This window comes from Schistocerca americana, chromosome 1 (assembly GCF_021461395.2).
Source record: "Schistocerca americana isolate TAMUIC-IGC-003095 chromosome 1, iqSchAmer2.1, whole genome shotgun sequence".
Classification (NCBI taxonomy): domain Eukaryota; kingdom Metazoa; phylum Arthropoda; class Insecta; order Orthoptera; family Acrididae; genus Schistocerca; species Schistocerca americana.
This window is the reverse complement of record NC_060119.1, coordinates 194,181,236-194,206,283: the sequence shown is the minus strand read 5'-3', so window position 1 is coordinate 194,206,283 and position 25,048 is coordinate 194,181,236. Positions and strand designations below refer to the sequence as shown.

At 49.9% G+C, this 25,048-nt stretch overlaps 24 non-coding genes across 24 annotated transcripts; all 24 read left to right on the top strand.

Moving 5' to 3' along the window:
* Window positions 1-74: 74 nt before the first annotated feature.
* Window positions 75-146, top strand: Trnah-gug. The gene has a single exon. It is a non-coding gene; the product is annotated as a tRNA-His (tRNA).
* A 287-nt stretch (window positions 147-433) lies between these two features.
* Trnal-aag lies at window positions 434-515 on the top strand. Its single transcript has one exon. It is a non-coding gene; the product is annotated as a tRNA-Leu (tRNA).
* Window positions 516-593: 78 nt separating this feature from the next.
* Trnal-cag lies at window positions 594-675 on the top strand. The gene has a single exon. It is a non-coding gene; the product is annotated as a tRNA-Leu (tRNA).
* Window positions 676-954: 279 nt separating this feature from the next.
* Window positions 955-1,026, top strand: Trnae-cuc. Its single transcript has one exon. It is a non-coding gene; the product is annotated as a tRNA-Glu (tRNA).
* A 376-nt stretch (window positions 1,027-1,402) lies between these two features.
* Trnah-gug lies at window positions 1,403-1,474 on the top strand. Its single transcript has one exon. It is a non-coding gene; the product is annotated as a tRNA-His (tRNA).
* A 287-nt stretch (window positions 1,475-1,761) lies between these two features.
* Window positions 1,762-1,843, top strand: Trnal-cag. The gene has a single exon. It is a non-coding gene; the product is annotated as a tRNA-Leu (tRNA).
* Window positions 1,844-2,122: 279 nt separating this feature from the next.
* Trnae-cuc lies at window positions 2,123-2,194 on the top strand. The gene has a single exon. It is a non-coding gene; the product is annotated as a tRNA-Glu (tRNA).
* Window positions 2,195-2,559: 365 nt separating this feature from the next.
* Window positions 2,560-2,631, top strand: Trnah-gug. The gene has a single exon. It is a non-coding gene; the product is annotated as a tRNA-His (tRNA).
* Window positions 2,632-2,918: 287 nt separating this feature from the next.
* Trnal-aag lies at window positions 2,919-3,000 on the top strand. Its single transcript has one exon. It is a non-coding gene; the product is annotated as a tRNA-Leu (tRNA).
* Window positions 3,001-3,078: 78 nt separating this feature from the next.
* Window positions 3,079-3,160, top strand: Trnal-cag. Its single transcript has one exon. It is a non-coding gene; the product is annotated as a tRNA-Leu (tRNA).
* Window positions 3,161-3,439: 279 nt separating this feature from the next.
* Window positions 3,440-3,511, top strand: Trnae-cuc. Its single transcript has one exon. It is a non-coding gene; the product is annotated as a tRNA-Glu (tRNA).
* Window positions 3,512-3,887: 376 nt separating this feature from the next.
* Trnah-gug lies at window positions 3,888-3,959 on the top strand. Its single transcript has one exon. It is a non-coding gene; the product is annotated as a tRNA-His (tRNA).
* Window positions 3,960-4,246: 287 nt separating this feature from the next.
* Trnal-cag lies at window positions 4,247-4,328 on the top strand. The gene has a single exon. It is a non-coding gene; the product is annotated as a tRNA-Leu (tRNA).
* Window positions 4,329-4,607: 279 nt separating this feature from the next.
* On the top strand, window positions 4,608-4,679 carry Trnae-cuc. The gene has a single exon. It is a non-coding gene; the product is annotated as a tRNA-Glu (tRNA).
* Window positions 4,680-5,044: 365 nt separating this feature from the next.
* Window positions 5,045-5,116, top strand: Trnah-gug. Its single transcript has one exon. It is a non-coding gene; the product is annotated as a tRNA-His (tRNA).
* A 287-nt stretch (window positions 5,117-5,403) lies between these two features.
* On the top strand, window positions 5,404-5,485 carry Trnal-aag. The gene has a single exon. It is a non-coding gene; the product is annotated as a tRNA-Leu (tRNA).
* A 78-nt stretch (window positions 5,486-5,563) lies between these two features.
* Trnal-cag lies at window positions 5,564-5,645 on the top strand. The gene has a single exon. It is a non-coding gene; the product is annotated as a tRNA-Leu (tRNA).
* A 279-nt stretch (window positions 5,646-5,924) lies between these two features.
* Trnae-cuc lies at window positions 5,925-5,996 on the top strand. Its single transcript has one exon. It is a non-coding gene; the product is annotated as a tRNA-Glu (tRNA).
* Window positions 5,997-6,372: 376 nt separating this feature from the next.
* On the top strand, window positions 6,373-6,444 carry Trnah-gug. The gene has a single exon. It is a non-coding gene; the product is annotated as a tRNA-His (tRNA).
* A 287-nt stretch (window positions 6,445-6,731) lies between these two features.
* Window positions 6,732-6,813, top strand: Trnal-aag. Its single transcript has one exon. It is a non-coding gene; the product is annotated as a tRNA-Leu (tRNA).
* A 78-nt stretch (window positions 6,814-6,891) lies between these two features.
* Trnal-cag lies at window positions 6,892-6,973 on the top strand. Its single transcript has one exon. It is a non-coding gene; the product is annotated as a tRNA-Leu (tRNA).
* Window positions 6,974-7,252: 279 nt separating this feature from the next.
* On the top strand, window positions 7,253-7,324 carry Trnae-cuc. The gene has a single exon. It is a non-coding gene; the product is annotated as a tRNA-Glu (tRNA).
* Window positions 7,325-7,700: 376 nt separating this feature from the next.
* On the top strand, window positions 7,701-7,772 carry Trnah-gug. The gene has a single exon. It is a non-coding gene; the product is annotated as a tRNA-His (tRNA).
* Window positions 7,773-8,059: 287 nt separating this feature from the next.
* Trnal-aag lies at window positions 8,060-8,141 on the top strand. The gene has a single exon. It is a non-coding gene; the product is annotated as a tRNA-Leu (tRNA).
* The last annotated feature ends 16,907 nt before the right edge of the window (window positions 8,142-25,048 follow it).

Here is a 25,048-nt window from a genome sequence, read left to right as displayed (position 1 = left end):
AGACACAGTGGGCTGAGCTTTGCTGTGCACAGCCACTTGCAGTCGCGAGAACTGCTCTCGGCGGTGCCTCCGTGGCCGTGATCGTCTAGTGGTTAGGACATTGCGTTGTGGCCGCAATAACCCAGGTTCGAATCCTGGTCACGGCACTTTTTAAACTTTTGCCTTGCTGTCGCTGCAATGACGATAGTGACCCACTGTTTGAAATCACGGTGCCCTCCTGATTGTTCGCTCATGTTCCGCAGGCTTCAGGTGGCACTACCAATTCATTATCAACACGTAATGCCGCCGCACCAGAGCGCGGGCTGCTGCCTGTGTAGTTAATCTCTATTCGAAAAGGGCACTTGTTTGATACGCAATGGATGAACAGCCAGTCGCAGCAGAACAGGAAGCTGTGTCGTGCACTGTTTCTGCAAAAGCGAAGAGCACTAGCGCGGGTAGCGTGGCCGAGCGGTCTAAGGCGCTGGTTTAAGGCACCAGTCTCTTCGGAGGCGTGGGTTCGAATCCCACCGCTGCCAACTTTTTCTCGTTTTTTGCGCCATCGCGGTGTTTTCTCGTGGCGTAGAACGCAGCTCCTGCGACCGCCGTGCCGCGTAGGTAGCGTGGCCGAGCGGTCTAAGGCGCTGGTTTCAGGCACCAGTCTCTTCGGAGGCGTGGGTTCGAATCCCACCGCTGCCACTGTTTTCTGTCTCGAAAACAGGAGCACTGATTGCCCGCGAAGGGAACAGCGCAGCAAGCCGTGAGCGTCTCTTTCTTAAATTGTCGTAGCAGCACAGTGCGTGGTGCAACGACAGGATTCACAGGCGCAGTCTGGTGTCACGGTCGCTGGCGTTCGTCTCCACGAAATGTGTCCCGAGCATGCCGTTCTACAAAGTGGAAACGCTAAATTTTTGCCGTTGTCGTCAAGTAGCGTGTGTGCAGTTTGCTGCGTTCGCTGGAGGAGCACTTGCGTCGTTATCCGGTGTGGTCTAGTGGCTAGGATACCTGGCTCTCACCCAGGAGGCCCGGGTTCGATTCCCGGTACCGGAAATGCGCATTTTGTTGTTCCTCTTATGCGACTTGGCCCGACTTAGCTCGGACTGACGCTCCGCTGACGCTTGCAGAAAATTACGTTAAGTACGATCCGCGGTCACAAGTGACGGCGAGAGCGATGCGACATCTGTCCACCTCTAATCGAGGCACATACCTGTGGTCAACAGAGTTGGAGGACTGCAAGACATTGCCACGGGGATTGAATGCAGCTAGCCACCCTGCTTAGTGTCCTAACAGCGCAGACACGTTCGTTTGCTAGTACACATATAATGGAGACCGCGTCTGACACAGCTGTGGCGAGACACAGTGGGCTGAGCTTTGCTGTGCACAGCCACTTGCAGTCGCGAGAACTGCTCTCGGCGGTGCCTCCGTGGCCGTGATCGTCTAGTGGCTAGGACATTGCGTTGTGGCCGCAATAACCCAGGTTCGAATCCTGGTCACGGCACTTTTTAAACTTTTGCCTTGCTGTCGCTGCAATGACGATAGTGACCCACTGTTTGAAATCACGGTGCCCTCCTGATTGTTCGCTCATGTTCCGCAGGCTTCAGGTGGCACTACCATTTCATTATCAACACGTAATGCCGCCGCACCAGAGCGCGGGCTGCTGCCTGTGTAGTTAATCTCTATTCGAAAAGGGCACTTGTTTGATACGCAATGGATGAACAGCCAGTCGCAGCAGAACAGGAAGCTGTGTCGTGCACTGTTTCTGCAAAAGCGAAGAGCACTAGCGCGGGTAGCGTGGCCGAGCGGTCTAAGGCGCTGGTTTCAGGCACCAGTCTCTTCGGAGGCGTGGGTTCGAATCCCACCGCTGCCACTGTTTTCTGTCTCGAAAACAGGAGCACTGATTGCCCGCGAAGGGAACAGCGCAGCAAGCCGTGAGCGTCTCTTTCTTAAATTGTCGTAGCAGCACAGTGCGTGGTGCAACGACAGGATTCACAGGCGCAGTCTGGTGTCACGGTTGCTGGCGTTCGTCTCCACGAAATGTGTCCCGAGCATGCCGTTCTACAAAGTGGAAACGCTAAATTTTTGCCGTTGTCGTCAAGTAGCGTGTGTGCAGTTTGCTGCGTTCGCTGGAGGAGCACTTGCGTCGTTATCCGGTGTGGTCTAGTGGCTAGGATACCTGGCTCTCACCCAGGAGGCCCGGGTTCGATTCCCGGTACCGGAAATGCGCATTTTGTTGTTCCTCTTATGCGACTTGGCCCGACTTAGCTCGGACTGACGCTTGCAGAAAACTACGTTAAGTACGATCCGCGGTCACAAGTGACGGCGAGAGCGATGCGACATCTGTCCACCTCTAATCGAGGCACATACCTGTGGTCAACAGAGTTGGAGGACTGCAAGACATTGCCACGGGGATTGAATGCAGCTAGCCACCCTGCTTAGTGTCCTAACAGCGCAGACACGTTCGTTTGCTAGTACACATATAATGGAGACCGCGTCTGACACAGCTGTGGCGAGACACAGTGGGCTGAGCTTTGCTGTGCACAGCCACTTGCAGTCGCGAGAACTGCTCTCGGCGGTGCCTCCGTGGCCGTGATCGTCTAGTGGTTAGGACATTGCGTTGTGGCCGCAATAACCCAGGTTCGAATCCTGGTCACGGCACTTTTTAAACTTTTGCCTTGCTGTCGCTGCAATGACGATAGTGACCCACTGTTTGAAATCACGGTGCCCTCCTGATTGTTCGCTCATGTTCCGCAGGCTTCAGGTGGCACTACCAATTCATTATCAACACGTAATGCCGCCGCACCAGAGCGCGGGCTGCTGCCTGTGTAGTTAATCTCTATTCGAAAAGGGCACTTGTTTGATACGCAATGGATGAACAGCCAGTCGCAGCAGAACAGGAAGCTGTGTCGTGCACTGTTTCTGCAAAAGCGAAGAGCACTAGCGCGGGTAGCGTGGCCGAGCGGTCTAAGGCGCTGGTTTAAGGCACCAGTCTCTTCGGAGGCGTGGGTTCGAATCCCACCGCTGCCAACTTTTTCTCGTTTTTTGCGCCATCGCGGTGTTTTCTCGTGGCGTAGAACGCAGCTCCTGCGACCGCCGTGCCGCGTAGGTAGCGTGGCCGAGCGGTCTAAGGCGCTGGTTTCAGGCACCAGTCTCTTCGGAGGCGTGGGTTCGAATCCCACCGCTGCCACTGTTTTCTGTCTCGAAAACAGGAGCACTGATTGCCCGCGAAGGGAACAGCGCAGCAAGCCGTGAGCGTCTCTTTCTTAAATTGTCGTAGCAGCACAGTGCGTGGTGCAACGACAGGATTCACAGGCGCAGTCTGGTGTCACGGTCGCTGGCGTTCGTCTCCACGAAATGTGTCCCGAGCATGCCGTTCTACAAAGTGGAAACGCTAAATTTTTGCCGTTGTCGTCAAGTAGCGTGTGTGCAGTTTGCTGCGTTCGCTGGAGGAGCACTTGCGTCGTTATCCGGTGTGGTCTAGTGGCTAGGATACCTGGCTCTCACCCAGGAGGCCCGGGTTCGATTCCCGGTACCGGAAATGCGCATTTTGTTGTTCCTCTTATGCGACTTGGCCCGACTTAGCTCGGACTGACGCTCCGCTGACGCTTGCAGAAAATTACGTTAAGTACGATCCGCGGTCACAAGTGACGGCGAGAGCGATGCGACATCTGTCCACCTCTAATCGAGGCACATACCTGTGGTCAACAGAGTTGGAGGACTGCAAGACATTGCCACGGGGATTGAATGCAGCTAGCCACCCTGCTTAGTGTCCTAACAGCGCAGACACGTTCGTTTGCTAGTACACATATAATGGAGACCGCGTCTGACACAGCTGTGGCGAGACACAGTGGGCTGAGCTTTGCTGTGCACAGCCACTTGCAGTCGCGAGAACTGCTCTCGGCGGTGCCTCCGTGGCCGTGATCGTCTAGTGGCTAGGACATTGCGTTGTGGCCGCAATAACCCAGGTTCGAATCCTGGTCACGGCACTTTTTAAACTTTTGCCTTGCTGTCGCTGCAATGACGATAGTGACCCACTGTTTGAAATCACGGTGCCCTCCTGATTGTTCGCTCATGTTCCGCAGGCTTCAGGTGGCACTACCATTTCATTATCAACACGTAATGCCGCCGCACCAGAGCGCGGGCTGCTGCCTGTGTAGTTAATCTCTATTCGAAAAGGGCACTTGTTTGATACGCAATGGATGAACAGCCAGTCGCAGCAGAACAGGAAGCTGTGTCGTGCACTGTTTCTGCAAAAGCGAAGAGCACTAGCGCGGGTAGCGTGGCCGAGCGGTCTAAGGCGCTGGTTTCAGGCACCAGTCTCTTCGGAGGCGTGGGTTCGAATCCCACCGCTGCCACTGTTTTCTGTCTCGAAAACAGGAGCACTGATTGCCCGCGAAGGGAACAGCGCAGCAAGCCGTGAGCGTCTCTTTCTTAAATTGTCGTAGCAGCACAGTGCGTGGTGCAACGACAGGATTCACAGGCGCAGTCTGGTGTCACGGTTGCTGGCGTTCGTCTCCACGAAATGTGTCCCGAGCATGCCGTTCTACAAAGTGGAAACGCTAAATTTTTGCCGTTGTCGTCAAGTAGCGTGTGTGCAGTTTGCTGCGTTCGCTGGAGGAGCACTTGCGTCGTTATCCGGTGTGGTCTAGTGGCTAGGATACCTGGCTCTCACCCAGGAGGCCCGGGTTCGATTCCCGGTACCGGAAATGCGCATTTTGTTGTTCCTCTTATGCGACTTGGCCCGACTTAGCTCGGACTGACGCTTGCAGAAAACTACGTTAAGTACGATCCGCGGTCACAAGTGACGGCGAGAGCGATGCGACATCTGTCCACCTCTAATCGAGGCACATACCTGTGGTCAACAGAGTTGGAGGACTGCAAGACATTGCCACGGGGATTGAATGCAGCTAGCCACCCTGCTTAGTGTCCTAACAGCGCAGACACGTTCGTTTGCTAGTACACATATAATGGAGACCGCGTCTGACACAGCTGTGGCGAGACACAGTGGGCTGAGCTTTGCTGTGCACAGCCACTTGCAGTCGCGAGAACTGCTCTCGGCGGTGCCTCCGTGGCCGTGATCGTCTAGTGGTTAGGACATTGCGTTGTGGCCGCAATAACCCAGGTTCGAATCCTGGTCACGGCACTTTTTAAACTTTTGCCTTGCTGTCGCTGCAATGACGATAGTGACCCACTGTTTGAAATCACGGTGCCCTCCTGATTGTTCGCTCATGTTCCGCAGGCTTCAGGTGGCACTACCAATTCATTATCAACACGTAATGCCGCCGCACCAGAGCGCGGGCTGCTGCCTGTGTAGTTAATCTCTATTCGAAAAGGGCACTTGTTTGATACGCAATGGATGAACAGCCAGTCGCAGCAGAACAGGAAGCTGTGTCGTGCACTGTTTCTGCAAAAGCGAAGAGCACTAGCGCGGGTAGCGTGGCCGAGCGGTCTAAGGCGCTGGTTTAAGGCACCAGTCTCTTCGGAGGCGTGGGTTCGAATCCCACCGCTGCCAACTTTTTCTCGTTTTTTGCGCCATCGCGGTGTTTTCTCGTGGCGTAGAACGCAGCTCCTGCGACCGCCGTGCCGCGTAGGTAGCGTGGCCGAGCGGTCTAAGGCGCTGGTTTCAGGCACCAGTCTCTTCGGAGGCGTGGGTTCGAATCCCACCGCTGCCACTGTTTTCTGTCTCGAAAACAGGAGCACTGATTGCCCGCGAAGGGAACAGCGCAGCAAGCCGTGAGCGTCTCTTTCTTAAATTGTCGTAGCAGCACAGTGCGTGGTGCAACGACAGGATTCACAGGCGCAGTCTGGTGTCACGGTCGCTGGCGTTCGTCTCCACGAAATGTGTCCCGAGCATGCCGTTCTACAAAGTGGAAACGCTAAATTTTTGCCGTTGTCGTCAAGTAGCGTGTGTGCAGTTTGCTGCGTTCGCTGGAGGAGCACTTGCGTCGTTATCCGGTGTGGTCTAGTGGCTAGGATACCTGGCTCTCACCCAGGAGGCCCGGGTTCGATTCCCGGTACCGGAAATGCGCATTTTGTTGTTCCTCTTATGCGACTTGGCCCGACTTAGCTCGGACTGACGCTCCGCTGACGCTTGCAGAAAATTACGTTAAGTACGATCCGCGGTCACAAGTGACGGCGAGAGCGATGCGACATCTGTCCACCTCTAATCGAGGCACATACCTGTGGTCAACAGAGTTGGAGGACTGCAAGACATTGCCACGGGGATTGAATGCAGCTAGCCACCCTGCTTAGTGTCCTAACAGCGCAGACACGTTCGTTTGCTAGTACACATATAATGGAGACCGCGTCTGACACAGCTGTGGCGAGACACAGTGGGCTGAGCTTTGCTGTGCACAGCCACTTGCAGTCGCGAGAACTGCTCTCGGCGGTGCCTCCGTGGCCGTGATCGTCTAGTGGTTAGGACATTGCGTTGTGGCCGCAATAACCCAGGTTCGAATCCTGGTCACGGCACTTTTTAAACTTTTGCCTTGCTGTCGCTGCAATGACGATAGTGACCCACTGTTTGAAATCACGGTGCCCTCCTGATTGTTCGCTCATGTTCCGCAGGCTTCAGGTGGCACTACCAATTCATTATCAACACGTAATGCCGCCGCACCAGAGCGCGGGCTGCTGCCTGTGTAGTTAATCTCTATTCGAAAAGGGCACTTGTTTGATACGCAATGGATGAACAGCCAGTCGCAGCAGAACAGGAAGCTGTGTCGTGCACTGTTTCTGCAAAAGCGAAGAGCACTAGCGCGGGTAGCGTGGCCGAGCGGTCTAAGGCGCTGGTTTAAGGCACCAGTCTCTTCGGAGGCGTGGGTTCGAATCCCACCGCTGCCAACTTTTTCTCGTTTTTTGCGCCATCGCGGTGTTTTCTCGTGGCGTAGAACGCAGCTCCTGCGACCGCCGTGCCGCGTAGGTAGCGTGGCCGAGCGGTCTAAGGCGCTGGTTTCAGGCACCAGTCTCTTCGGAGGCGTGGGTTCGAATCCCACCGCTGCCACTGTTTTCTGTCTCGAAAACAGGAGCACTGATTGCCCGCGAAGGGAACAGCGCAGCAAGCCGTGAGCGTCTCTTTCTTAAATTGTCGTAGCAGCACAGTGCGTGGTGCAACGACAGGATTCACAGGCGCAGTCTGGTGTCACGGTCGCTGGCGTTCGTCTCCACGAAATGTGTCCCGAGCATGCCGTTCTACAAAGTGGAAACGCTAAATTTTTGCCGTTGTCGTCAAGTAGCGTGTGTGCAATTTGCTGCGTTCGCTGGAGGAGCACTTGCGTCGTTATCCGGTGTGGTCTAGTGGCTAGGATACCTGGCTCTCACCCAGGAGGCCCGGGTTCGATTCCCGGTACCGGAAATGCGCATTTTGTTGTTCCTCTTATGCGACTTGGCCCGACTTAGCTCGGACTGACGCTCCGCTGACGCTTGCAGAAAATTACGTTAAGTACGATCCGCGGTCACAAGTGACGGCGAGAGCGATGCGACATCTGTCCACCTCTAATCGAGGCACATACCTGTGGTCAACAGAGTTGGAGGACTGCAAGACATTGCCACGGGGATTGAATGCAGCTAGCCACCCTGCTTAGTGTCCTAACAGCGCAGACACGTTCGTTTGCTAGTACACATATAATGGAGACCGCGTCTGACACAGCTGTGGCGAGACACAGTGGGCTGAGCTTTGCTGTGCACAGCCACTTGCAGTCGCGAGAACTGCTCTCGGCGGTGCCTCCGTGGCCGTGATCGTCTAGTGGTTAGGACATTGCGTTGTGGCCGCAATAACCCAGGTTCGAATCCTGGTCACGGCACTTTTTAAACTTTTGCCTTGCTGTCGCTGCAATGACGATAGTGACCCACTGTTTGAAATCACGGTGCCCTCCTGATTGTTCGCTCATGTTCCGCAGGCTTCAGGTGGCACTACCAATTCATTATCAACACGTAATGCCGCCGCACCAGAGCGCGGGCTGCTGCCTGTGTAGTTAATCTCTATTCGAAAAGGGCACTTGTTTGATACGCAATGGATGAACAGCCAGTCGCAGCAGAACAGGAAGCTGTGTCGTGCACTGTTTCTGCAAAAGCGAAGAGCACTAGCGCGGGTAGCGTGGCCGAGCGGTCTAAGGCGCTGGTTTAAGGCACCAGTCTCTTCGGAGGCGTGGGTTCGAATCCCACCGCTGCCAACTTTTTCTCGTTTTTTGCGCCATCGCGGTGTTTTCTCGTGGCGTAGAACGCAGCTCCTGCGACCGCCGTGCCGCGTAGGTAGCGTGGCCGAGCGGTCTAAGGCGCTGGTTTCAGGCACCAGTCTCTTCGGAGTCGTGGGCCCGAACACATCGCGCGCTCGCTCCGGCGAGTTGAGCGGTGTTTACGTGTGCTTCGCGGTCGGCGGCGGTTCATCGCGGTGACTGTTTCTTTGCTGCTGTAGTCAGCTGAACTGTAAGTTAAGGTGGATTCTGAAGACCGGGAAAATAATATTCAATGCGAATTTGATAGAAACGTAACCCGACCGTCTGCTTTCGAAATTCATTCGTGGATGAAAAATGACTTGCAAATTCCTGAAAGTGATGTGTTAGGCTTGCAATTGGACGCGTTCCTGAACTCTTTGTTTGTAAAATTGAAATGTCCGGAATTGTGCGATGCCCTCGTAAGCGAGAACGGTGGTGTACGAAAATTCAAACACTCTGATGGGACCATTAGTAATTTTACTCTGTCGAATGCTGGATTTGGTCTCCGAAATGTTCGAGTATTCAATCTTCCGTTTGAAACCAGGAATGAGACTATAGCTCGTAGCCTTATGCCTTATGGCACCGTTTTGTCGATTACGAAAGAAAAGTGGTCTTCCGCTTATATCTATCAGAATGAAAACGGTATCCGTAGTGTCAAGATGATTGTTAAGAAGCACGTTCCTTCGCTTTTGGTTATGGCCGGCCACCGGGCTTTTATTTCGTATAGTGGTCAGCCGCAAACGTGTTCCTATTGCAATGCCACAGACCATTTTCGGCAAAATTGTCCTCGGCGTAGGCGCCCTGTGCAGCTACCGCCCCGTGGGCAGGATGACGACGCGTCGTACGCGGCCGTGTTGTTAGGTGTTCCCCGTTCACCGGCACGTTCCGCGGAAACGGAAACGCCGTTAGTTGACGCGGTCGCGATGGATACCGATGCCACTGCAACCGGACTTGATTCTGTTCTAAACATGTCCGTACATTCTCAGTCAGTTCCCGTAGCTACTGTATTACTTCCGCCTCCGGCTGAGCCTCAACTTCCGGAGCGGACCGGATATGAACCCGTTCAGGTGGTTACCCCCCTGTTGCTGTTGTGGATTCGTCCCCTTCTAATTCCGTACTTCAAGGTGTTCCGGACGGGGCTCCTGCCTCACAGGAACCGAAGCCTAGGCGTGAAAGTGTTTCGGAGAGGCGTGGCAATACTGACCGCTTCCGCAGTGCCAGTAGCTCACGGATTTTAGAAACACGGTCCTTTTCTCGCGGAGAACGCAGCCCGTCTCCGGAATGGAAGCCGGTTCCCCGTCCGAAGTCGAAACAAAAGCAACAATCTGTGCAAAAGCCGGCGCACAAGCCCTTGCCACGGCCCGTGGTCGAATCTCGGCCGTCGGTTGCGACGGGGCGTCGTCCACAGCGTCCTGTGGCGAGCAGTCAGCCAGCGCCTACGACAAGTGTGTCGGAGGACAGGCGGGAACAGGTTGTCCGGCAGTTAAAGGAAATGTTGCACTACTCTGATGTAAATCTCGCAATGGACACTACGACGTCTCAGGCAACGAACCCGACCCAACTATCGGTTAAGCGGAAAGCGGAAGACACCCCCCAGCGGCGCACGCGCCCCCCTTCGCAGGATTGTGAGTCTGCACCTCCCACACAAGAACCGCCAACTTCGGCTGCACCGTCTGCACGTTGTGATTGGGCCGACGATATGGAGGAGGAGGGTGGGTCCACTCCTGCCGTCTATTTTGTTTTATTTTTTTTTCACTGTAGTCTATGGTAGCACGCCCACCATCTGTCGTAGCTACTATTAATCTTAATAAATTGGAGTCACCGCTGAAGTTTGCAAGTTTTGTGGGGTTTTTAAATTACATTGCTGCTGACGTAGTGTTTTTGCAGGAGGTTGTGATAGATCTACTTCACTCCATTCCGGGCTATCAAGTTCTCTTGATCTTTGATATCGAGTGTAATTGTGGTACTGCTATTTTAATTCGTGTTGATCTTGACTATAGTAATGTTGCTACCATTCCTAATGATCGTGGTGTGGCTTGCACGATCAACAACGTACGATATATTAACGTGTACGCCCCTTCTGGAGCCCACGGGCAGCCGCATCGCCGTGTGTTTTATAGTAGTGACATTTGTCACCTTTTACGGGGCCCCCACCTGCCTGTAGTCATGGGAGGCGATTTAAACTGCGTGCTGGACGATAGAGATCAGGAGCCACGGCCGTAGAAGTGCCTAGAATTACAGACGCTCGTTACTGAGATGAATTTAATTGACTCGTGGTGTTATTTACACCCGCGGGACGTGGGATTTACTTTCTTTTACCCCACGGGTAAGAATCGGCTTGACAGAATTTGTTTCTCGTGATAAACAGGACTGTCTCACGGAGTCCTCTGTTCACCCCGTGATTTTTTCCGATCATTGCGCGTATGTCTGCCGGTTTCATTCTCTCTTGGCGATTAAACCCCGCGCTAGTCGATTATGGAAGTTTAATGTGCGACATCTCTCACACCCACATTTTGCGCCGGTTATCGTGCGTGTGTGGCAGAGGGTGCTGAAATATCGCGGTCTATATGCCTCCACTTTGTCTTGGTGGGTAGAATTTGTTAAGCCGGCATTACGCAAGGCCATCCTGGAATTCAGTCAGGATGTTGCTCACTGGGAGCGTTCTACATTACAATTTTACGAGAGCTGTTTAAATGATGCCATCCACCTGCACACACATAATCCCGCTCTTCGGATGGCGACAATTCGGCGTATAAAACTCCGTCTTCTGGATTTGAAAAGGGAATCGTTGCGCGGATCTGTCGTACGGAGCCGAGCCCCCGGGGCGCTTGCTGATGAGGCGCCTTCCGTGTTTCATCAGCTGCGCGAACGCCGGCGCGCAAAGCGACGTTACGTCACAGAGCTGGAATCAGCTGACGGTGCGCGTCTTCACAGCCAGGCGGCCATTCTTGCCGAGGCCCGCCGTCATTTTGTCGAAATTTTCAGTGAGAAACACACGAATGCTGCTGCCATTTTCGAGCTTCTCCACGACGTCCCATACGTCTTATCCGTAGCGGATCGCCGTCGCCTCACAGAAAAATTGACCGTGGAGGAAGTGCGTGATGTTTTAAAACTCTGTTCCCAGAATAAATCACCGGGCGCTGATGGGTTGCCACCGGAATTTTATATGCATTTTTGGCACTTGTTTGGCTCGGCCCTGACTGATGTTTTTAATGAAATTTTAAATGGCGTGGATGTCCCTGCGTCCTTCCTGGAAGGTATTGTGCTCTTGGCTCCAAAGGTTCCAGTCACCAGGAAACTGTGCCATCTTAGACCGATCACCCTTCTTAATGGTGATTACAAACTCTTCACCATATGTGTCTCCTCTCGCTTGAAGCTGGTCATGAAAAAACTGATTAGTCCCTTTCAATACTGTGCAGTGCCGAAACGCACTATCTATGGTGCTGTCTCGACATACCGAGATGCCATTGCCTATGCATCGACGAATAGGATTCCTTTTGGCATTTTATCCATCGATTTTGCAATGGCTTTTGACAGAGTTAGCCACCTCTATCTCCGGCGAGTGCTACGGAAATTTGGTTTCGGTGTAAAGTATATAACTATGATTTTTAACCTTTTCAAACATTCCACCTCACGGATTAGCATCAATGGATTTTTATCGGAACCTGTACCACTCAGCTGTTCAGTCAAACAGGGGTGCCCTCTGTCAATGGCGCTTTACGCAATTTCCTTAGATCCTTTGTTGCGTAAATTGCACAGTGCTTGCAGAGGAATCCGTATTGGGGACGAGAAGCACGTTTGTGGTGCTTATGCCGATGACCTTGGCCTCTTGGTGTCCTCGGCCACCGACTTCGATAAAATACGCGCGGTTCTTACCCAGTATGAACGTGCATCCGGTGCGAGCATCAATACCCGTAAGACGGTCTTTCTGCCCATTTATGCGGCGTTACGGGGCTTCAAACGCCCATGGTTTACAGTGAAACGGGAACACAAAATTTTGGGTTTTCGTTTTCAAGCCAATCTCCTGCGGACTGGGTCCTACAACTGGCGTATTGCCTTAAATGGCATACGAGCTATGGCTAGCCTGTCCGCTACTCGCACCCTTGCATTAACACAGCGGGTGATTTTAATAAATGTTTTCTTGCTCAGCAAAGCCTGGTACCTCGCACAATTATTTCAGGTACCCAAGAATTTGGGCAGAGCCATAACACAGGCAGTCTATTGGCTATTGTGGCGGGGACATATTTTCAAGGTGTCTTACGAAACATGTACTTTACCGCGCGAACAGGGTGGGCTCGGCCTCATTCATTTTGCTATGAAAGCCGCAGCGTTGCTCCTTCATCGGACGAGCGTCACTATTGAACAGGATCCGTCGAGCCCCACAGCTGTTCTGTTTGCTATTCATCGGCCTCTATCTGAAGCAGCACCTCTCGACCCGACTACCATCCCGTTTCAGCTGCGTTATGTTCGAGAATACTTCATTCAAAAAAGTTATCTCGCCGCCGACGTACTTGACCATCGAACACGGACTGTGAAACGTGTCTACCAGGGACTAAGAGGACGGCCGGTTGGTAATAAGATGGAGGCGCGCTACCCGCGATCTGCGTGGAGGACGGTGTGGGCTCACGTTCATGCTCCCTTCCTGCCAGCGGACGTCAGCCGCTTTTGGTACCAAGTGGTTAACAGAATTCTGCCCACCAACGAAAAGCTGCGCCGCATTCACTTATCTCCATCGAGCTTGTGTGAAGACTGTCGCCAAGACGACACCTTAGAACATCGTTTCGTGTGCCTGCGGTCACGGTCGACTTGGAACATTGCCGCCAGGATGCTCGCACTTATCAACCGGACCAGCGCTGCCGCTTTTTCTGCGGACACGGCTTTGATCCCCGACTTCAACCCATATCCGCATACGAAGCGTGCCGCCACTGCGTGGATCGTGGCTCACACTGTGTTCGCCATCCTGCAGTTGCAGCTTACGGACGACTATGCCTATCTGGTTTATTTGTCCACGCAACATGACCTTACTAAAACCAGGGAAGATTATCACAAACTCTTTGCCAATTTTCTGCAAATTGCACTCGCCTTTGCCCACGACAAACTGTTGTAACAAACTTCACTGCTGCAACCTTTATTTCCTTCTGTGTTTTGAATTTTCTCCGGGTACGAAAACATGGTTAATGCAAATTGAATGCTACAGGAAGAGTGAGTATTGAACAAATACGATGATTCCGCTTGTGCAGGACTGCAACGTGGAAACTACGACGAATGTTTCACAAAGTTTTATCCTGTGTTCGTGTGAGATTGTGTTTCGCTGTCATTAAGTGATTTCTTTATGTTTTTATTCCTTATTTTCACCGTCTGGTACCTACGACATCGGCGTCCAATCACGGATGCGTTGCGCACGACGCTGCCACCGAGATTGATTGGTTTTCAAGAAACTTTATTTTTAACACGTCGGAGAGACTTGTGTTTTCCTTCTCCTTATCCGACAGACAGTTCGTGAAGGTCGAGAGAATACTCATTCCTTTGACATGTGCGTCGATCCTTTTAGTTTTCTCAATGTTTCCATTAATTATTTTACTGGCCGCCACGAAGCATTTTTGAACATAATATCATGGAACGCGTGAAGGGTGTTCCTTCCCTGCGAAAGAGGAGTACTCAGGCAGCATTTGATTTTTTATTCTTTTTTTTCAAATTTTATTCTTTATTTTATTGAGTCTAGGTGCACAGCGCCTGATTCGCTGTAATTATTTCATTTTTTATTTTATGGAGTGTAGGCGCAAAGCGACTGATTCGCTGTCATTATAGGCACGCACTTTCACTTCAAGAAGATTTTAGTTCTCCTTCGATGTTTCGCTAGCGGTGAACATACACAAGAAATTTTCCACGCAGGCATTCAGTGTCTCCGATTCCATCACTTCAACTTGAAGATCAACGTCTTCCACAGGACGTCGACGCTCAAGGAACCTGTACCGAGGAGTTTCCGCTTTTCAGACTGAATGGACAGTGCAAAAATTCGTCTTTTATGTTTGGAAGAAGCAACGTTTTATTTTAAAGCTAAAGAAGCTCGCCGAAGAAGGCGTAACTGGAGAGCCCAAGGCCGGGCTATAAAGGGAGTTGGGAGGTTCTATTCAAAAAAAAGAAAGCTGCCAATGTTTTCTGTCTCGAAAGCCGGAGCACTGACTACCCGCGACGAAAACAGCGCAGCAAGCCGTAAGCGACTCTTTCTTAAATTGTCGTAGCAGCACAGTTAATCGGCCCGCATCTCGTGGTCGTGCGGTAGCGTTCTCGCTTCCCACGCCCGGATTCCCGGGTTCGATTCCCGGCGGGGTCAGGGATTTTCTCTGCCTCGTGATGGCTGGGTGTTGTGTGCTGTCCTTAGGTTAGTTGGGTTTAAGTAGTTCTAAGTTCTAGGGGACTGATGACCATAGAACAGGAAGCTGTGTCGTGCACTGTTTCTACAAAAGCGAAGAACACTGACGCAGGTAGCGTGGCCGAACGGTCTAAGGCGCTGGTTTAAGGCACCAGTCTCTTTGGAGGCGTGGGCCCGAACACATCGCGCGCTCACTGCGGCGTGTCGGCGGCGTGTGCATCGCGGCGCTGTTTTCTTTAATTTGTTCATTCAGTGAGTACAATGGATCTCGATAACTGTGAGAATCGTCAGAATAATATTCAGTGCGCGTTTGATAGATACGTGCGTAGGTCTACTGCTTTAGAAATTCACGAATGGGTTGAAAACGACCTTCAATTGCCGACAAGTCTTGTCCTTGGCGTTCAACTTGACGCGTTCCTGAATTCGTTATTTCTGAAACTGTCTTCTTCCGATATGCGTGAAACATTAGTAAATGTGAATGGTGGTGTACGTAAAATTAAGCACCTTGACGGTACTATCAGTGATGTGTTGTCGAATGCGGGTTATGGTATACGTACTGTTCGCGTATTTAACCTGCCGTTTGAAGCGCGAAATGAAACTATTTCTCGTAGTTTACTTCCGTACGGGACAGTGCTTTCTGTCGTAAAGGAGAAATGGTTGGCAGCATATTATTATGATGTTGAAAATGGTGTTGGCAGTGTCCGCATGATTGTCCGACAACATATACCGTCCTTCGTTTTTGTTGCTGGCCATCGGGCCTTTAATGACTTATAGCGGCCAACCGGCGACCTGTTTTTTTTGTAACGGTACCAGACATTTTCGACAGGACTGTCCGAAACGTAGTCGCCCAGTGCAATTACCACGGACAGACGGTCAGGACGAGGTGGCGTGGGCGGCGGTCGCGCTTGGCGCCTCCCCCGCACGTGCGAGTCGTGTATCTGACCCTGAGATTGCGACCTATCCTGTTGCTATGGACGTTACACCTTCCGTTCCCGTTCCTGTTGCTGATGCCTTCCCGGCGTTGCCTGTGATTTGTCTGCCCGCCACTGTGTTGGCCCCGTTGCCTGCTCCCACAGCTGTCGATAGAATTGAGCCACCGATAGTGTCTGAACCCGCACCGGCAGCTGTAACGCTGTCCGTGTCGGAACACGTTCCAGAGGCTGCTCCCTATGTTTGTGCCTGAGAATGTGTCCGCCGTTGCCACCGTTGTTGTCGACCGTGAGGAGCGTAATGACGCCCCCGCAGGACCGAAACCGCGTCGGGAACGGCCGATTGAGAGAGCTGACAACGCTCCACGCTTTCGGAGCGCTAGTATTTCGGGTGTTTCTTCTCGTAAGGGGGCGAACGCGGTCCCCGGTGGTGACTTGCGTCCCACCCTACAAGTCCACCTCAAAACAGAAAAAATTGCAACGGGCATCGCAGCGCGCGGCTGTTGACTCGCGGCAGGTGTCGGCTGCCGATCGCCGTCGGCAGCGGCCTGCCGCTTACAGTCAGCCTGAGGCGTCCGTGAGTTCCGCGGAGTCTAAGAGGGACGAGAAAGTTCGTCAGCTCAAGGTTTTACTCACTCAAACGGACCCTGTCGTGACAAGCGGTACGGCGATGGACGTTCCTCCGAGCGTGTCGCCTGCACAAGTGGCAGCCAAACGCAAATCGGACGACTGACATTGCCGTCGCATCCGGCCGCACTCGCAGAATTCTGGATCTGATCCTCCCGCCGGCGCTGGACCTGCCACGGCGGCTCCGTCGGGTGCCGCTCTTGCTATGGACACGGAGGTGGTTCAGCCCACCGTGTTTTCTAGTGCAAAGTCTGACTGGGCGGCGGACGTGGAGGTGGATGAAGGGACTGGCAGCGGTACGTAAAGTGCCTTTGCTCATCGCTTGGCAGCGTGAATGCATCCCTCGTTGTCTACGTCTAAAATTGCTTTTTGTGACGTTTCCTCGTCTGTGGTGTGTGAAACCGGTCTGTTGCACGTTTTAATCGATGCTGTCACACGCACTTGTAGTTCAGGCAGCGCTACTGCAGTCACCGTTGAGTACTTTTCTTTGTTGTGTATTTTAAATGTGTCTGGTATTTTAAATGTCTGGTGTCCGCCGCTCGTCGGAGGCAAAATTTAGTCGTTCTTGCCGCTAACTTGGATCGTTACGGAAGCGCGAGTGCTTTCCCAGTTGTGCACATTTCTTTAATGTTTATTTTAACTGTGTATGTGGTCTGACACGCGTTGCTTGTGTGTTTTCCCCGTTACTCTCAACACCGTGCGCTGTCTTAAAGGCGCATGTGCCGCTCTTGTTGTGCACAATTTATTTTCCTGCGTCTGATGTGATATCCGTTGCGGACACATTTTCATTGTGAATGCCGTCGATCTGCATAGTCTCAGCGGCGCGTGTGTATGCATCCTTGTGCGGAATTATTTATTGGTCCTTGAATGTGTATGGCGTATGTTTTACATCGGCGGAACATTTAGTCGTTGGTGCCAACAACATGTATGCTGTTTGTGGCGCCGATGCCTGCACCGTTGTGAAAGCTTCTTTAGTTCTTGTTTCTTATTATTATTATTTATTGTTTTAGATTGTGTATGGTGCGTGCCACCCGTCGGAGGCAAAGTCTCACCGTTCATGCCGACGACCTTCGTGGACTAGTATTGGCGGCGCACATGCAATTTTATTCTGTCCGTTTCTTTTGCTCTTTTACCTACGTCTCTTGTCTACACCTGTTGGGGGATGGCTTTTACCGTTGTTGTCGACTGCATGCGTCGTTTGACGGCGCACATGACCTTTCGTTGTGCCACTTTGCGACCTGTAACTTTTATTTGTGTACGGCGTCGGCGGTTTTTCACCGCTCCTGTCGATCGACTGCGTCGTCCTAGCTGTGCCGGGGCACCTCTATTTGACTGTGCTTGCTTGTTGGTGTGTTCCCTGTGGCTGGTGTCTGATTGCCTGCGGTGGATCATTTTCGCCGTTCATGTTCACATGTTGCTTTGCTTTGGCGGCGCCGTTGTGACCTTTATTGTGGACCCTTGTTTCGTGTGTATTCCGTGTATACTATCTGCCACCTGTCCGTATGCCACTTTCGCCGATCTTGTCCACGACACGCATTATCTTCGCAGCGCTACTGCTTCGCTTCTTGTGAACACTGCATTTGTTGTTCCTTGCGTTGTGTATGGTTCCTGACACGCGTCGGTGGCTCATTCTTACCGTTAATGTTAACAAAATGCGTGGTCCGCATAAGGTCTCTGCCTTAAAAACTCTTCTATGTGAAACCCGTTGCCATGTCGCCTTTTTGCAAGAAGTGACACGTGAGGCTTTGAGGCTTCTAACCGATTTGAGTGACTACGTTATTATGCATAACGTGGTGTCTGCTGCTGTCACCGGCACTGCTATTTTAGTATCCCACGGGCTTACTGTCACGAATATTGAGTGTCTACCTACTAGCCGCGTTATTGCGTCCACTATTGAAGGAGTCGTGATTGTTGATGTTTACGCTCCTTCCGGCAGCGACTATGCGGCGCGGCGGCTCTTTTATGGTCAGGAGCTGTGTGAGGTTTTGCACCGGAATTTCTCTCATTTAATCTTAGGCGGTGATTTTAATGCGGTCACTGATGATCGCGACCAGGAGCCGCGCCCCAACAAGTCTTCTTCACATTTTCAAACAATTTCAGGCCAAACTTTTGACCGATCTGCGGCGGAAGGGTAGAGGGCCGGTTACTCGGAGCCAGCCTGTGGGTGCCGTGGACGGGGAGCCGCTCTCTATCTATCATCTCAACAGAGAGCGGAAGATGCGCGAACGATTGGCCTTTAATGCGTGGGTCACTCGGGATGGAACAAAGACTTCCGACAGGGTGACGATTGAGACGGAAATCCACGCACATTTTGAGTCTCTTTTTCAAGATGTTGATGTCGATCCCGCTGCGCTGCGTCGTATTTTACAGGGGGTTCCAAATGTTTTAAGCCGCACAGACCGTGCCCATCTTAATGAGGCTTTTACGCCCGACGACTTGCACGAAGCTGTCAAGCGCAGTCCTAGGGGGAAATCTCCCGGAATGGACGGCATTCCCACTGAATTTTATTTGCAGTTTTTTAACCTTTTACGCGATACTTTAACTGCTATCGCCAATGAAGTTCTTAATGGCACTCCTCTACCACCGTAATTTGCAGTGGGGTGCATAACGCGCAATCCGAAATCAAAAGCGACGCCGAATATACACACTGTTAGACCAATCACTCTGTTGAACGCGGATTATAAGATCATGGCGAGGTGCGTCGCGCACAGACTGCGGCAAGTCATGCCGCGCGTTCTCTGTGAACATCAGACGTGTGCTGTGCGTGACAGGAATATTTTTGATGCCGTTCTGGCCTATAGAGACTGTATCGGCTTTGTACGCGGCAACAGGATTCGGTCGGCAGCGATTATGTTGGTCGATTTCCAGAATGCATTTGACAGGGTTGGCCATGCCTATTTACGGCGTGTGATGGTTGCCATGGGGTTTGGCCGTAAGTTAACCCACACGGTTCAGGGTTTTTTGCGCAATGCCACGTCGAGTGTCATCGTCAATGGGTCCCTCAGTCCACCTATCCGTCTCACTCACTCGCTCGGTCAGACAGGGTTGTCCATTGTCAATGACACTTTACGCTTTGGCGCTCGACCCGCTGCTGCGGTCTATCTGCCAGGAGTGTCCGGGGATCCAACTTGGGGAAGATCGTCTTACTTGCCGGGCTTATGCCGACGATCTTGGGGTGTTCTTGGGTCGGCCGGAACATGTAGATAACTTGTACTCTGTTCTCCGGCAATTTGAGAAGGCGACGGGGGCCATTGTGAATGTTCACAAGACCGTATTGCTCCACCTTACTCCTCGGATGAGCCATGTGCGACGAAATTGGTTCAGTGTTATGCAGCAGCACAAAGTCCTAGGGGTTATTTTATCAATCCTCAGCGCATGGAGACTCTGAATTGGCGTCCCACCTTACACAAAATTAGGGCGGTTGTTAAAATTCATGCGGCCCGCCATTTGGCGCTTTATGATAAGGTGCAGCTTATCAATACTACCATCTTAGCTAGAGCGTGGTATTTAGCACAAGTTCTCCTGGTACCTAAGCAGCTAGACCGCGCAATTAAACAGGCCGTCTACTGGCTCCTTTGGAAAGGGGACATTTTCAAAGTCTCCTTAGCCACCTGCACCTTAAATCCACCCGATGGGGGGGGGGGGGGGGACTGTCTGGTGGATTTCTCCGCCAAATGCGCAGCGCTCCTCCTCAAACAGACTACGGCCGTGTTAGAGAAGGCACCAGCAGTGCCTCGGTCATGTTGTTCAATCAATATCGCCCATCTTCCGTAGTTGCCCCGGTCTCTGTCAGCCACATACCCTTTTCGCTGAATTACGTGCGGCGTTTCTATTTTCACAACAGCTTTCTTGCGTATGGTGGCTCCAGCGGAGGCCATGTCGGCGACATTCTCCGTGCTCTGCCGGGATCACCGGCCAGGAACAAGTGGGAGTACCGCATGCCACGCACTGACTGGCGAACAGTTTGGAGAAACATCGCCACAGCCGTCCTTCCTGCACATGTTAGAGCGACGTGGTATAAAGTCGTCAATGGTACGATTCCTACAAATGCTAAACTGCACTCTATTCATCTGAGTCCGTCCCCCGCCTGCGAAGAGTGCCATGACGAGGATACTATTGAACATCGCTTTGTGTGCCGTCTGTTCCGTGCTGTGTGGGACACTGCTCGGGATATGGTGCGTCTCGTCAACAGGGTGTCTACAGCGCAGGTGACAGTGGCAGCTGCAATCGTACCCCAGTGTAAGGCGTTTCCGACCACCAAACGCAATGCCACTATCTGGTTAATCGGTCATACAATTCATTCTCTATTTTGTCTCAAACTGACGGATCTGGTTTTTCTCACATACTTATGGGCTGACCATGGCATGTACTGTGTTCGAAAAGACTATGCTATGACATTTGCAAATTTTTTGCATGTCGCCTTGGCGCACGCTTTTGCTCATTTACCGATGTCGACTTCATTAATTTTCCACTTTCCTGCTTAAAACTATGACGTATAGTGAGAGAATTCATCTTGCGATGAATGTACAGTCTTAGACATAAAAACTGACCGCCCGCCGGCCGCCACAGAGACTAAGTCCGAGTCGTTCACTTAAGTGGCCAATAAAACTGACTGCCGCTGAAAACTCTAAGTCCGGCCATCTGCACTATCTGGCAACACTGTAATATGCGGAAGTGTTACGAGGAAGTGTTGTCTACTTGCGAGTTTATATGGTTGGAGTGAGCCCGTGGTCTTGCGGTAATCGTTGTGCATTCTAAACTTAGTCACATGTTCGCGTCCAACTTTTTTTTTTAACCACATTTCGGTCTAAAGTTATGAGTCGATTGAACATCGAAGACAATTCGCTTAACATTCTACCCACCCGCAATAACAAGTATTCCAGAAACACCTCCGCAGGACAGCTCGTGGCTACGTCGCGATCAGAACAGCTTACGCTCGAGCGTTTCCTCGCGCTGCACGGCCACCGGCCAGACGCCACCCGCCGCCTGAAATCCGGCGCCGCCCATGTGAAGGCGGCGCCACGCTGTCAGTGTATCAATGCCATTTTCGCATTTGAAGTTCTAGTTATCATCTTGCAGCTAAGCATTGGATTTTGCATACTTGAAAATCATGAACTGCAGTTAAGCATTGTAAAATTGTGTCGCAAGTGGAAAAAGGTGTAACATCTGCAACACAACGTTTACTTTTGGTATAACAGAGGGGTGAATGTAGAGGAGGCAGCTAGAAAGATTTGAACTGTGCGTGGAGCGAGTGCTTTTGGGAAAAATACGCCAGAAAAAGATATTCTTGTTTCAACAAAGATCGTTCTGGCATGAATGATTTTCCACATTAAGGAAATCTCGACTACTGATATATGCGACATTTGCATTCAACAGGCAAAGTTCAGAAGTCTGGTGTGGGAGTATTGCATGCTCTAATTCGAAACAACAAAAATCAACGGAGTGACTATTATTGAACGTCATCAGGTCGCTCATTGAGCATTCCTTTGCAGTACTGTTACTGGTGACGTGTTATGATGCCTTTATCGTTTTCTTCCTAAGAAGAAATGAAAGGCTGAGCCCCACCAAAAGACGTAGACTAGAGCAAAGAGTAGTGTGAACATAATATTTTACATTTGATAGCTCCATAAGTGTTTTGGACTACGAATTCTGTCCCAAGGGGTGTGTGCAACACAGCTGGAATTTGTCAACAACTGAGACACCTTTCGGTCGCAGTGTAAGAAAGTCGAGCAACAAAACTACATCACCTGTGCTACTGCATGATAACTCACTCTGTTGATCTGAGAAACAAAACTATCCAGGAGATTGATAGGAAAGTCGTCTCTCAGGCACTTTTATTGATAGGGAAGTCCTCTCTCAAGCACTTGTCCCTCTCGTCATATATTCGTAAAATATTACTTTTCCCGCTCTAGATCGATCAACCGTCAATTCAGCTTACTACAGAAACATCACGACGACAGTCTATCTTAATAAAGCATTGTGTCTGTATGACGATTGAGCCTATTTTAACACGAATTAGTAGAATTAGTGTTTTTCTTATTTTCGATGTTGGTGGGGCATGTGCATTGATGAGTGTATATTTTTTACTGGGGCTCTGAATGAGCATAGTCATAAGTCGATTGTTGATGGGTGTGATTTCTTTGACAGAGTTAATGATAGATCTGTGTTCGAGAAAAGCAATGCCGAAGATTGGTACGCCTTTCGCTACCTTTTGTTGTATTTTGCTCTTGAAGATGCAATGGCTTCCGTAATGCACGGTTTCACTGTCAGTTAGTCGTGGTTCGTGAAGAGCAAGGATGAGAATTTTTTGTTGGTCGATTTCTTTTGTGAGATTTCTTTAGTTTTCGTGCTTAGATCAATGTACCGATGTTTAGTTTTCAAATGCATGTTTTCTGCTTGTAGGGAAATTTACCAGACATCTTCGATATTCTCTTCCGTGCTAACCTGGACTCCCCAGAATCCGAAAATCCAACTGCCGCCTGTCGACAGTTTGCACAGTTCATGTTTGCATGTGTTTCGTTGGTTTGGCTTGGGTGATACCAGGACCGCACAGGGCCGGAGGGTGTTGAAGCCTTTGGAAGCAAATATTTTAAGCCGAGCTCATTGAGCTAAGAGACGGTGACCAGAGTAACGGTGATTTTCACTCAGACGTGCTTGGATTTTGGGTTCAACGGACTGAGTAGCCGTTAAGGATTGTGTTAGTATTTGGTTCACCCCAAGTATTTGATTTCCTCGGTACCACCCGTATGGGGGAGGGGTTTCCCCAATCGGCCCCATGGGATTATTACTATTACTATTACTACTATTATTATTATTCTTTCTTTTCTCAGACGTTATGTCTGGTCAAAAATAAAAGTGACGCGGACCTTGATCAAGCGTGACTTCCTTTTAACTGTACGGTATATGTTACATGGCATTTAGGAACTTTCGGGTTATTGAACATGTATCAATAATTACGGATTTCTGTAGTTTTATATATACGTTTGGATGTAGCTATATTGCGTTGATGTACTGGTGGATATTGTGTGGTATGACTCCTGCAGTTGATAGTATAATTGGTATGATGTCAACTTTATCCTGATGCCACATGTCTTTGACTTCCTCAGCCAGTTGGATGTATTTTTCAATTTTTTCTCCTGTTTTCTTCTGTATATTTGTTGTATTGGGTATGGATATTTCGATTAGTTGCGTTAATTTCTTCTTTTTATTGGTGAGTATGATGTCAGGTTTGTTATGTGGTGTTGTTTCAACTGTTATAATGGTTCTGTTCCAGTATAATTTGTATTCATCATTCTCCAGTACATTTTGTGGTGCATACTTGTATGTGGGAACGTGTTGTTTAATTAGTTTATGTTTTATGGCAAGTTGTTGATGTATTATTTTTGCTACATTGGCTTGTCTTCTGGGGTATTCTGTATTTGCTAGTATTGTACATCCACTTGTGATGTGATCTACTGTTTCTATTTGTTGTTTGCAAAGTCTGCATTTATCTGTTGTGGTATTGGGATCTTTAATAATATGCTTGCTGTAATATCTGGTGTTTATTGTTTGATCCTGTATTGCAATCATGAATCCTTCCGTCTCACTGTATATATTGCCTTTTCTTAGCCATGTGTTGGATGCGTCTTGATCGATGTGTGGCTGTGTTGGATGATACGGGTGCTTGCCATGTAGTGTTTTCTTTTTCCAATTTACTTTCTTCGTATCTGTTGATATTATGTGATGTAAAGGGTTGTAGAAGTGGTCATGAAATTGCAATGGTGTAGCCGATGTATTTATATGAGTGATTGATTTGTGTATTTTGCTAGTTTCTGCTCGTTTTAGAAAGAATTTTCTTAAGTTGTCTACCTGTCCATAATGTATGTTTTTTATGTCGATGAATCCCCTTCCTCCTTCCTTTCTCCTTAATGTGAATCTTTCTGTTGCTGAGTGTATGTGATGTATTCTATATTTGTGGCATTGTGATCGTGTAAGTGTATTGAGTGCTTCTAGGTCTGTGTTACTCCATTTCACTACTCCAAATGAGTAGGTCAATATTGGTATAGCATAAGTATTTACGGCTTTTGTCTTGTTTCTTGCTGTCAATACTGCTTTCAGTATTTTTGTTAGTCTTTGTCTATATTTTTCTTTTAGTTCTTCTTTAATATTTGTATTATCTATTCCTATTTTTTGTCTGTATCTTAGATATTTATAGGCATCTGTTTTTTTTCATCGCTTCTATGGAGTCACTGTGGTTATTCAATATGTAATCTTCTTGTTTAGTGTGTTTTCCGTTGACTATGCTATTTTTCTTACATTTGTCTGTTCCAAAAGCCATATTTATATCATTGCTGAATACTTCTGTTATCTTTAGTAATTGGTTGGGTTGTTGATTTGTTGCTGCCAGTAGTTTTAGATCATCCATGTACAGCAAATGTGTGATTTTGTGTGGGTATGTTCCAGTAATATTATATCCATAATTTGTATTATTTAGCATGTTGGATAGTGGGTTCAGAGCAAGACAGAACCAGGAAGGATTTAATGAGTCTCCTTGGTATATTCCACGCTTAATCTGTATTGGCTGTGACGTGATATTATCTGAATTTGTTTGGATATTAAGTGTGGTTTTCCAATTTTTCATTACTATGTTTAGGAACTGTATCAATTTAGGATCTACTTTGCATATTTCCAATATCTGTAGTAACCATGAGTGGGGTACACTATCAAAAGCTTTTTGGTGATTAATGTATGCGTAGTGTAGCGACCTTTGTTTAGTTTTAGCTTGATATGTCACCTCTTTATCTATTATCAGTTGCTCTTTACATCCTCGTGCTCCTTTGCAGCAGCCTTTTTGTTCTTCATTTATAATTTTGTTCTGTGTTGTATGTGTCATTAATTTCTGCGAAATGACTGAAGTCGAATGGCAGATTCGATTGAAAGTTTGCAAAGTAATATTT